General features: G+C 39.9%; 1 protein-coding gene across 13 annotated transcripts in view; it reads left to right on the top strand.

Moving 5' to 3' along the window:
- Positions 1 to 12195, top strand: part of BBX (BBX, HMG-box containing) — a 155450-nt gene that overhangs the window by 11674 nt on the left and 131581 nt on the right. For 4 of the 13 annotated variants that reach the window (XM_026857714.1, XM_026857658.1, XM_026857704.1 and 1 more), the window contains exon 2: positions 5060 to 5202. The exons of 8 other annotated variants lie outside the window; for them this stretch is intronic. The gene's annotated coding sequence lies outside the window, so the exon portion shown is untranslated. Of the gene's footprint in view, positions 1 to 5059; positions 5203 to 7640; positions 7783 to 12195 lie in introns of those variants that run through there. One more of the 13 variants, XM_026857648.1, reaches the window with a different exon arrangement.

Raw genomic sequence — 12195 nt, 5'->3', positions numbered from 1 at the left:
CCCCCCCCCCCTCCTTAGACATGTGAAATGTTGAGGCTTTCTTCCCTTTCAGAAAATAAGTATTTGAGCCAAGATTTTTCTCAGGAGAATTGGTATCTTTGAGGGTGATCTGTCTAAGACGTCTCTGAGAAGCCTGTTACTCAGCATGTGCTTAGCAGTGTTTTCCTGCTAGTTTACATTGAACTGGGCTACTGATCAGGCTAAAAAATCTGGATACAGAATTCACTTTGGTCTGAATTCAGAGTTAGTGAGAGCTTGTGTAATTCCACTGAGGCTGCTGAACAGAATTTGGCTGTGTTAGTCACAGGGATTGTGGCAAAACCAGCTAGGAGCTGTGCGTGTTTAAAGTATTTCTGTAACTACATCAGTAACACTTGGTGGGAAGAATGAGGCACCCTCGCTCCTTTTTATTTTTTATATGGGGGGAGGGGGCTTGGTCCCATCACTGCAATTAAAGCTCACTTTTTTTTCCCCTTTGCTTTGGAGAGTTAGTCAGATGGATCAACTTAGTGAAGTAATCCTACTAATAGTCCATATTTAGATGACAGGCCAGTCTTTTTCGTGAAATAATTTTACGCTCAGGAACGTCCAGAAAATCATATCTTCACAACCAGAAATGTTTCTGCTAGTGCTGAACCAAACTAGTGTTGCTGCCAAGCAGTCTGCTTTCATGGCAGCTCCATCCAAGCATAGAGGGAGTGGAAAGGCAGGTGTGCTATCTTAGTCCGAGTGCTCCAAGTTTGTATAAGGTAAGCTGCAGGGGGAATATCCTTTGCAAACTATCTTATGTATTATTCACTGTCTGCAAAATAGATTCTGTCTCTTTACCAGGTACTTTTCCCTTCACACCCCTAAAGTGACAGGGGCAACTAACCATGTCTGTGATTCCTCCATCTCCCATCCAATAAGGAGCTATGCTGTTACCTGGGAGCTGTGCCACATTAAGTCTAATCACTGTCATGCTGAGTTCAGGGAGAGCTTTGCGATTGACTTCAGTGGAAATAAAGTCTGACCTGTAAGAAAACTTTCATGAATTTCATTGAGGATTCTTTATGGATCATCTGTACTTTACTGGTGTAATACCGTTGATTGGTGTGAATTTTACTGTTGTACAAACATGGGTTAAAGTATGAGCATGGATACAGTAACCTTAGTGTAAACATACAGTATGCCACTACAACTCTTTAAGCTACGGAGACCAAAAAAAGCACCAAAATCCCTTTCACAAGGGTGTGCTTGCATTTCTGTGAGTTTGCTTTTTAGCTCCTCGAAGTATGCTGCTATGATAACTGGTGTAGAAGTGAAGTATACACACACAAAAAATTGCTTGCTAGGTATAGACTAGTATCCTGATGCTGTAGTACTTCTTTCAATTGTGTTCTGGTATAGCTGAAATAAGACTGTTTACTGTTTTCTAAGGTGAACAGATTCATAGAATAATGCATAAATTATACTCCGGTGGTGTTAGGAGTGAAGAAGAGTGATCTTGGAGTGAGCTTCTAGTAAAATGTGTCCCAGTCACTGAGTGAACTTCTTGATATACGACCTGGGACATAAGCAGTGCTGTATCTAGTACAATTTACTATTTAAGCTCAAATATATTCAGAGGGGTGGGTGATGTACCATCTCTGCACTTATATTTTAACAAGCAAATGAAAGGTTGGCACTTCCTTCTAGGATTCTGGCAAAAGGTGAAAATTGTGCCGGCTGGAACAGGGGGAAAAAAAAAAACCCACTGGCTGGTGCTGCAGTTTTTACCATTAACTAGTTTCATGGTCTTGAACAAGATTCCTTCCTCTTTCTTTCTCTCTCCATTTACAAACTTGGGATGGTGGTGACTTCTTCCTTTGTAAAGTGTGCAGTCTCTTGAAGAAAAACTTGGTACTGAGTAACAGAGCAGAAAGTTGAGAAGTTGTCCAGATTTTATTTTTTTTCCAATTACTATGTGTTGGCTCTATCATGGCATAAAAAAACAGTTGTATTAATTGTAGTGGTGGTGTTATACTTGGGGAAAATTTTACACTGAAGCTCAGTTTGTTTTTAATGTTTGTGAAGATCTAGAAAAGATGCCTGCTTCTTTCTCTAGAGATGGACTTCAGGTTGACTTTTAGCATTTTGATTTACCAGAGGGTCAAAACTATTAGCTTTAGAAAGAAGTATATAGAAAAAGTCTTTAAGAGTGTGTACTGTAGGACACAGGTGATGGTGTCATTTATGTGTTACATATTTTGTTAAACAGCACATTATTAGGGTGTAATAACACTTTGCTCTCCTATTGTGTACTTTTACAGGCACCAACTAACTACATTTTACAAACATTTCAGAACCATGTTACTACCCCCGTTTTTCAGATTGCAGAGTAGACCCAGGGATGTTCAGGTAAGACCAGATGGCTGGTGGCAGAACCAAGTACAGAACTCCTGAACTTTCTGCAATTTTCTGCATCACTATTAGATTTATTATACCAGCTACCTCTTTGTTACTAAAATATCTGCCCTGTGTATGTGCACATACTCCTTTTCCATATTGGTAGGTGGAAAAAAGTTAGTGAACTGTCATCTATTGATTTCAGGTTTACAGGTTAAGTAACTTGGTTAAGTGAACTTAGCAAATCTGTAAGCATCCAAGTTCAATTCAGAATTATTCTTCTACATCTGAGAGCTTGTCCTGCATGATAGAAACATAACCTTGTAGGTCAGAGTTATTGGGCCTGTTGTTTTGTTGTTCCAAGCCAGGGTCTCTTCTTAACTCAGTTGTGTGTGAGCATTGCCCTCTGTTCTTCCTACTGCTCTGAAAGTGACTTTTGCAGGGATGCATAAGCATGTTCTGTGTGTGATCTGAGATGTATGAAGGTGATAGAAGCATATTTATGCTGGTTCCAGGCATGAGCTAAAATGTCCTGCTGCTCAGAAGGGCTTCTTAGGCCAGACTTAGGTCTGTACTTACGTATTTCAGAGTGTTTGGTTCGGCTGTCTAGCCTGTACTCCTTGCTCTATGGATTGGCACAAGTGGTCTGGGAGGAAGTCAGCATTGTGGCAATGTGGGGTTTTGTGGGGCACTTTGTAGTTCAGGTCCCAAGTTGAAACTTGTAGTTTCATGGTAGGTCAGTAACAAGGAAGCCTAATGACTGTCTTTTAAAGTAGATTAGACAGAGTATCCATGGATCCCGTGCTTTCTTTTTTGAGGCTAGTACCATTTGGAGCTGTGGACTTCTGTGCTGACCTCGAGTTTTAAGCATGTTCCACTTTCTCGTTTGGTACCCAGTCTTGATCATGGCAGAACTTGATTTCACAGAAAATTCTTAATACCTTGTTACCTTCTGATTTCAGATCCAGCCATCTGTGTGCTATACAGTGAAATAAAATGATAGAAAGCTAAGAAAATAATCAGTAAAACTCTGTAGATCCCAAGGGAGTTATCCCCCACCCTTGCTCTACAGTTCCACTGTAAAAAAACTAACAGTTGGGGTTTTTTTTTAACTGCTGACCTTTTTTAAATGCTGCCAAACTTGCATCTTTTGGACTGAGTTTTTCCTGATTTGGGCTTATCTTTAAGACAAGGGCGATGTAGGGTTTTCATCTGAGGGAGAGGGAAAAGAATTACTAGAATAAAAATATCTTCAAGAAAATAAAAATCCTGAAAACTTCTAAAAAAACAGCAAAACAAAAAATGGGGAAACAGCCTATAGATCTTAAGGAGCTTGGCCTGAAGAATGCTGGTCCTGCTTACCATCCAAAGAACTGATTTTTATTTCACAAATACAGAAGTTTCATGTTTGGTTGGTTTTTAAGAATAGTGCTTCAATTGCAGATCAGACAAAGATCTTTATATAGTTGATTATTTTAGGGACCAGTGCTGCAGTGTCTCTGTCATCGCAGTCTCCCAGAGCTATTGTAGTTGCAGGACTGAAGCCCTACATGCAGCTAATCTTACAGGGACCTGATCCTACTCTGAGACATTTTGGCACACATCCTTGGGCTTGTGCACAGTTCTGGGTAAGCTGTTGTGGCTTGGCATCAGTGAAACAATGGGTGAAGATGGATCTGATTGTGGATTCTGGTTTATGAAGCAGTGAGGTTCCTCTTGGAAATCTGATAAGACATGTTACATACAGAAGTTTGTAAATTCTGTAACCTGAGTGATTTTTAGAGGTGTTCCTCAAGAAATAGAGATAATTGGGTTCAGAGTTTTCCCCTGCTCTGCTTAAAATGTAAGACTATACAGTTGACAGTGAAAGAAAAGGGTATAGATAAAATAAAAACAGAAGAGGTAAGTGGCCCAGTAGTGTTTTGGTGTTTTTCAATACTTCTTCCTCCAGTTAATACATGAATAAAGTAATTAATTTATGTAACTGCTTGGAAAGTTCCCTCAACAAAACTTTGCAAAAGTCAAATAATGTTTTTGCAGAAAAAAAAATATTCTGAGAAAAAGTAAAACAAATCTTACCCTGACAGCTAAGGAGTAGCGTTTCAGATGGGAACCAGGCTGAAGGCATGCTGTGGTGCTTCCTTGACCTGTACCAGATGCTTCTGGATATTTAGAAAACTTGTAACTTTAAGCAAAGTTAGTGCTGGTCAGTTTTTGCTGCTGGTGTTCAGAATGCAGTGGGCAACAGTGAGAACTGAAAATCATCAGGTACTTTTCAGTCTGCTGCTGCTTAGGAGTGCTGTTATTTTCAGGTCCAACTAAGTTACCCTGAGGAGAAGTCCTCTTCTTAGTGAGTGTATGGGAAGTGTGCCTATGCTGCCACTGGTTTCAAACTGTCCTGAAGAACAAGGTAGTAGCTCAGCTCCCTGGCACTGCAGTTAGTCTGCTATGGGAATGTAAGCAAGCAGAAAGTTAGCACAGGGATCTTCCTGCTGCATTGGTAATCCTGCAGAAAATAGAACTAGTAGAGAAATTAAGTGGGAATAAAAGGGTATGGCAGGATACGATTCACCTGTATCAAAGTGGAATTTCTTGTCATGTCCTAGTATGTTTTATGGTGTTAGAGACCTGCAGTGGGTGTTGGATCTGATCCATTCTGGTGCTAGAGCATGCTGTTTCTTTTTCTCTATAGCTAAGGACTGAAGGTGCCTCTTAGATACATGTCTGCAGTTGCAGTGAGACTGAATTAACATCACGGTACTCCAGAGCAGGGAAAAGGCTGAACCAAATAGTTCCTGAGGAGGAGATGTCTGTGTTCCTAATACCCGGAGTGAGGTAAGAGTATGGTGGTACCTGGGCTGTCCTGCCAAGGTGTTGGCTCTGTTGGGGGTGGGTAGGGTATGCCCTGCAGTTCAGATTCCCTGTTCATCCAGATTGAGGACTATCTTCTAGAGCTCCCTGGCTCTTGGTCTGTCTGGCTTTTCCTGTATTGGAGATTGGGATGGGTAAGGACAACTGTGAGGAACACTTTGGTGTCTTCCAGACAGTCAGGACACAGACACAGCTCGGTCTGGGAGGGGAGGGATTCTCGGTACTGGAGCTGAGGTGTGGTCGGAGGTTGTCAACAGACACCTCTGAACTTTGGCTTCTAAACTAATTGTATGGCTACTAGGACTATAGGAGGAGATAAGGAGAGTGAGAAATATGATGGCTATGAGAGACAGCCCCACTTGTGAAGTTACCAGGGAAGCTTGTGAGATTGTAAAAATTTTTATACAAAACGACAAAATTTCTGTCCCTCAGGTATACTGTGCCAACTCGATTAATTGCCTGACATTTTGTCATTGTTTCATCCTTTGGAAAAAAAAAATGCATTCTGCTTATGGATGAAAGAGGACATTCCTGCTGTATTTCCTTTGGCTGTGGATCTCTAATTATTGTTCTCGAGTTTATTTATGAGCTACTGAGGCCTTTACTGAGATGATTTGCTTGTGACGTCAGGAAGAGCTGTTCCTGTTTTGAATCTGTTGACAGTTTTTCCTTTCCCAGAAGGAAGTTCCACGGAGTTAAGTTTGCTACAGTTGGCATCAAGTACACAGCAGGGTGGATCTCCACCAGGTTCAGTGAAGCAGTTGTGGGATGATGGAAGGGGAAGAAGTGCTGCCTAACGGTTCTTGCATTTCTTTCCATCTGTAACAAATTACTTGGTACCGAGAATAGAAAGGAACAGGTTCACTGAGGCTGTTGATCAGGTTCATGGAGTCACATTATCTGCACTCCTCTGTGCTTTTCCATTTTTGACATCTGTAGCAGCAGAGGTTTTGCTTAGATAAAATGAGAACCTCCTTTTTCTGTTGTTTGCAGCTGCTGTTGTCTTTTGCACTTCCATAGAGTAGTGTGACGAGTTACCTGTCCGAGGGGCAGTAGGTGACATGTAAGAGATGAGCATGGATATCCATGGATCTTCACCTGCTTTTTACTGTGTTGAAAAAGTTCTTCCATTCCAATTGTCTCATTCTTCTTAGTAGAACTTCACTCATTAAGTTGGCCATGTGGGGTGGAAGGGTATGAGAAGACTCACAAATACAAAGTCAGGTTGCAGTTAAAAAGTCATCATGTGGAGTCAGATCTTTTGGGAGAACTGGACATGTGTCACCACCATGTTAGAAATTAAACACATGCATAATTCCTTATAAGACTAAGGTTATTACTGGGTTTCAGAATTGCACCTGACTGCAAGGATTTTCATAAATTCATACTATTTCTGTGTGGAATTTATTTCAAATATGTGAAATTTACTATGGGTGGCAAGTATTTGATCATAGTGTTATTTTAAACTTAGATGCATCAGCTTCCAAAATTTAGGATTCTTGACATATATTGAAATATTTAAAACACCTCCATGAGATTACTAAATCCAGCAGTTCAACTATATAAACAATGCTAGGAATAATGAACCAGAAAATATTCAAAATGGCATGCCCTTTCCATAAATATTTCTCTCTTACTTTAACATTCACCATGATGAAACACGAGGAAAGTAACTCCTGAATGTTTATTTGTTTTAACTGACTAGCTTGCTGCTGAAACAAGCTTTTAGGGAAATCCATGGAGTCCCACAAGGTGGCAGGAGCTAACTAACTGTTCTCTATTAAAGCCATGGTCTGAAGAAAGCTAAAGGTAATAAACTGATTTTGCCAGTTGCGTGCATTCAAATCATGAGCAAGTTAGACCAAAATTTCAAACTCCCCCTTGTGTAGGTGTTTCTTGGACTTGCAGATAATTTGGGCAAATGAATGAGATTCTGTCCTCAATAATCTTCCTTCAAAAGAGAAAGCTTAAACATTCTGATTTTGTCAACAAAAAGGACCTTTATTTTCACGCAGTGGTGGCGAGTTGCTTGTGTGAATGAAGGGAGAGCAGAGATGAAGCCATGCAGGGACGTGCTAGCGTGTGAGGTTCAGTTTAACCAGTTGGCAGTGGGTATCTCTAACTTGCAAACTCACCTTGGCATTGTGGAAATGTTGATCATGAGGTGGGACATGGCTGCTGGGGCTGAGGGACTGCAGGAATAAAGGACTTAATAAAGTTTCTGCTGCTTCAGTGAGCCCATAGGGATATTTTTCTTTGAAAACTCTGAAGAATCAAAACAGCATTAAAAGTATCCAAATTTCGAGATTATTAGAAGTAATCAAAATAGCTCATCCTAAGTAGTGAGACTGTTGGCTAATATATAGAGCATAAGGTTGAAATTTGTTCCTTTCTCTTCTCAGTGCCCCGATCTTTAGGCTGCTGGAATTGCTATTTCACTTTTTCTTACTTTAATTTCCACTTACGTGCTGCTGGTCAGCGTTCCCCTGAAACATTCTGTGATCAGGATATAAAGCATTGGAAAAGAACAAGGGGGTTAATCGGGTATGTCTCATCGAAGGCACGACTTGAGACCTGTGGTTGTATGCTCATGCTTGCTTAACCTTGCACTTTGAGTTCTAAGTCTCTCATTTTTGTAAAATCTCTCTGGTCTGCCTTAAAAAAATCCATGGACTTTAGGGTTTTAGTTGACAGTAGTAATACTGAACAAGACAGTAGTAAGATGAAGTGATTGACCCCGATTCAGCAAACCACAAAGCGTCATTTTTGAGACTTGTGAATCTCTTGATTTGTGTTGAGATGTTATTTTAAATCAGTAAATGTCCATTTTTATGTTTCTGAATGAGAGGACAGATCTGTGTATTAGTCAGGTATCTTTGGGAACTTGGACAGCCCTGTTTATGTGGGCAGACAATGCAATTCAGTAGGACTAAGGTGCTATAGAGAATAAGTAGCTTTCTTAACCAGTAGGCAGATATTAGGAGTAAAAATAATTAAGCTCTTATATGAAGTTTCTCCCACTTAGTGTCAATTGCTTGTCATTATGCTGAAGAAAAAGAATCTTAAGCATTTGCAATGGTATATCTGGAATAGCCATATGAGGTGAATTGAGTGGAAATTCTTCCATGCTTGTATATGAAATAGTGTTTTCTTTTTCTAGTAATGACAGAAGCAACTTAAGAACATTTAAAATCAACTCTGTAGTGAATTACAGACCTGTTGCACTAGCACACATTGTCTGGTAAAATATCTACACATTATTTTACTGATAGGGGTGACAGGACAAGATGTAGAGGTGAGCCTACTGAGCTGCTGTAAAGGAGTAGCATACACCATTGTCTTGCCAAAATATGGGAGCTTCAGAAGAATTTCTTTTTATACTCCTATTTGCAAGAATGCTTGAAATTTAGAGAAATTTTTATTGTTATGGCTGACCTGAATAATTTTAGCAGATGCAGTCAGATGATGCTTATAATTTCAAAGTCAAAATGTTGTGATTTCCAATGGTTACCTTTCACTTGCCTCTGATTTGAAAAGAATTTTATTTCTTACATAAACATCCTAAAATAATGATTAGGAAAGTAAATAATTAAGCAAGGATTCAGCATTTGGTGAGCACATTACTGAAATCTGTTCTATGCAGTTGAAAAGGCACATGGTTAATATAGTTACATACCAATAGGACTGGACTGACTATCAGTATTTAAATTAAATGACTATCAGCTGTGAATTATAAAGCAGTTGGTGCTTATTGAAACAAACTTAGCTGTATCTGTCATTACTTCTGTTTGAAATTTTCAGTCACGCAAGTCAGATAGATGCCTTGTTCCCACTGCAACTCAGAAGCAATGGGTCGCTTACGTTGACTTGAAATACTCAAAAAAACCCCACTTACCTGTATGTAAATATGATGAAAGAAAACAGTTTTAAACTTTGAAATTGCCAAGGTGTCTGTGTTCCACAGTGTTTAAGTGTAGCTCCTGTATGCTATAAATATATGAATCTTGATGTGGCTTGCAGAGACTTTGCTACCACTGTGTATTCACAATACTACAGCAAGATGAATCTTAAGTTTCTTTAGAAAACTTAAGGTCAGTGATTATAATAATACCAGGGGTAGAAAGAGTAGTGCAAGCAACTTGCTTTAATTCAACCATAGAGTCAATAACCCTGTGAAAGAAAAAGGCTCCAGATTATATAGTAATGTATGCCTTATTGGGCAGAGTGGTGGCTTTCCAGAGAACAGTGGACACTGGTTGGTGTTTCTCAGCAGTGATAAATAAATGATCATGAGAGATTTCTGCTTTGTCATACTTAAAATTATTACAGTGAACTGGAGGGCCTAGTAAAGATTACTGAATAGTTTGGCAGTTGGTGGCAATTGCTGTATAACTCCAAATTAATCACAATATTACCAGAAGAAATAGAGGTGGGAGGTGAGGATGACTACACAGGACATGTGCCTTTCCATTGTAAATATCTTCTTCCAGGAAACCCAGGGTCTTTCCTTCCTATCTGACAAACCCTGTCTTAAATGTCTCAATTATTCTGTTGGTTTTAGTTAATGCAGGGACAATTGGAGTCTTCCCATCCACTAGATCCCCTACCGAGGTGCTGAGTGCTTTCTCTTCTCCATGACCTCCTTGGGGATGCAGGGCATCACTGGCCTCTGGTGAATGCCAAGCTCAACTAAAGATTCCAGCTAGATGAACAGGCACATACAGAGTGCTGTTTACTAACAAATCAGAGTTTTTTTCTCCATCCCTCCCGAGTCTGATTTGCAGTTGGATTTGAGGGATTTTGAGATCTAGAGAGTTGGTTGTGTATTATGTGGAGTCTTTTAAAGAAAAACTCAAAAGATTATTTGCTACCACCTTTTTAGAAGCATTTTAAAACCCAACCTATGGATAAAACCTGGCATAATCTCAAACCTTAAGGGTATGTCTGCATTGTAGACCACTGTGTTTTGTAGTTACCTGAGTGTGCTTTCAATAAAGTAGAAAAGTATCAGAAGTGGTTTGGCAGTGATAGCATGGAGCTCTGGGCATGCTAATTTAACTTGCATTGAGTAAATTAGCTCATGCAGAGGTGGGTTGGGCTGCTGTAGTTAAGAGTTCCTTGTGCTTGGTTGGTTGGTTGAAGTCAGGTTTCTGTGTCTAGGAGCTGCTGAAACCATCTGGATTCTTTGGGGCCAGTCACTGACAGTTGGTGCCGTATGCAGTGAAGGCACGTTTTGGGCATTCCTTCAAGATGCAAAATCTGGTTAGGCTGCAGTAACAACTCCTCGTACGCCAGCAAGTTGCAAATCCTGTTTATGGATTTCTTTTATAGCACTGGATGTTGAAAACAGTACTTTCTCTTGGGAAATTATTATTCAGTTAAGTTATTATTTATTTTGATACAAAGATTTGTCGCTGAAAGTGAAAACTAGTTTGGGGTAAGATCTGCTTATTAGAGGGCTTGTTCTTGGATTTTATAGGAGTGGGGGAGACAGGGGAGGGTGAGTGTATTCCCTTTGGTGCTCAGGGTAGAATTTTTGACCTGCTCTTCTGCCTTTTCTTAAAGAAGCTCTATTTGAAACCTAGAGTCCTTGGGAATATATGTGAAACACAGAAATAAGTCAGTACCGAGGCCAAGTTAACTGTGTTTATCTAAAGTATCTAGGGTGTGACAATTGATTTGCTATATATTTAGTACCCGTTGCATAAATAAATCAAGCTGGTCTTATAGTCACTCCGAGGAAGTCAGGTATATCCAAATTAAACTGTAAATGTGATGACTGACTAGTTATTGCTCCAGTTATTTGACTAAGACTTGTGCTTTTATACCAGCACAGTCCTTTAATCCAACATTCACTCCTGCCTCCCTCCACTCACTTTTGATTTTACTTTTTCTATAAAAATAATACAGCATTTAGTGCAATGAAGAATTAAGTGTCTGCTGACAGGGAATTACTGTGTCTCTGTGGTTCATATACTGCATTGGTCTGTAAGTGATATGGTTAATTTCACAACCCACATCTACACCCTAGTCAGAAGATCACATTAGAATAGTGAAATCTCTGACAAAAACGTGAACGTTGGAGAAGATGCTGATCTTCTCTGGGTTGTTTCTTACAGCAGCTTTTTGCTCCTAGAGGAGTGCACTTGTCCTTTCTTGGGTCTTTTCAGCACCAAAGCTGACAGTTACTTTCACTCTCCTTCCTTCTCCTGGGCTGTGCCTGGCAGGGTCCCAGAGAGCAGCCAGTGCTGGTCAGCTAGGTGAGAGACAGAGAGGTGCAACTGATGACTTCTCTAAAGTTCAGCAGCAGCAGCTGGAAGTTTTACTGTCTCCCATGGGCCATCATACTTTTCTGTGGCAGTTTAAAATGCAAAAGTATCAGTGGGTCAGCTATGCAGTCACTGCTTTTCACAGAACGAGGTTTTAATGTAAATAGTTGTTATTGTTAACCTGTGTTTAACTGAAGGAGTGCAGGACAGATGCAGGATTAGAACTTGTGTTACTGGCAAGCCAGTGTCGTACCCTAACAACCAGAGTGTTTGTTGCTCTTCTGCTTAGACCAAGGACATAGTTTGGATCTATAAAGCATTGCATCCTTTGGTAATGAGTGGCCTATCTTAAAACTTCTCTTCCAGTCAGAAATGCTGCTTGTATATTCAGAAGGGCAAATATATTAGTGCTGTTACTGTGTCTATACACACAGGTAGTTGTATAGATTGGCATCTGTGTTCCTTGAATTCATACTGGAGTGATAGGAAGAGATCCACCCTCTTCTGTGGTGTCCCACAGATGTGTTTTAGACTTGAATGCAAGAAACCTGTATGATTTTCCTTGATGAAGAGGTTTGCTGTGTTTATATGTGCATCAATCAACACTTTACATAGTGCATTGACTTGGTGGCTCAACCCAGAATGTAAAAAAAGTTAGGGTTTGATTTTTTTTTTTTTTTTTTTTTTT

The sequence above is a fragment of the Athene cunicularia genome, assembly GCF_003259725.1.
Source record: "Athene cunicularia isolate RWA chromosome 1 unlocalized genomic scaffold, athCun1 chr1_part1, whole genome shotgun sequence".
Lineage (NCBI taxonomy): Eukaryota > Metazoa > Chordata > Aves > Strigiformes > Strigidae > Athene > Athene cunicularia.
Note: the sequence above shows the minus strand (reverse complement) of the source record. Positions and strands in the feature narration are given on the sequence as shown.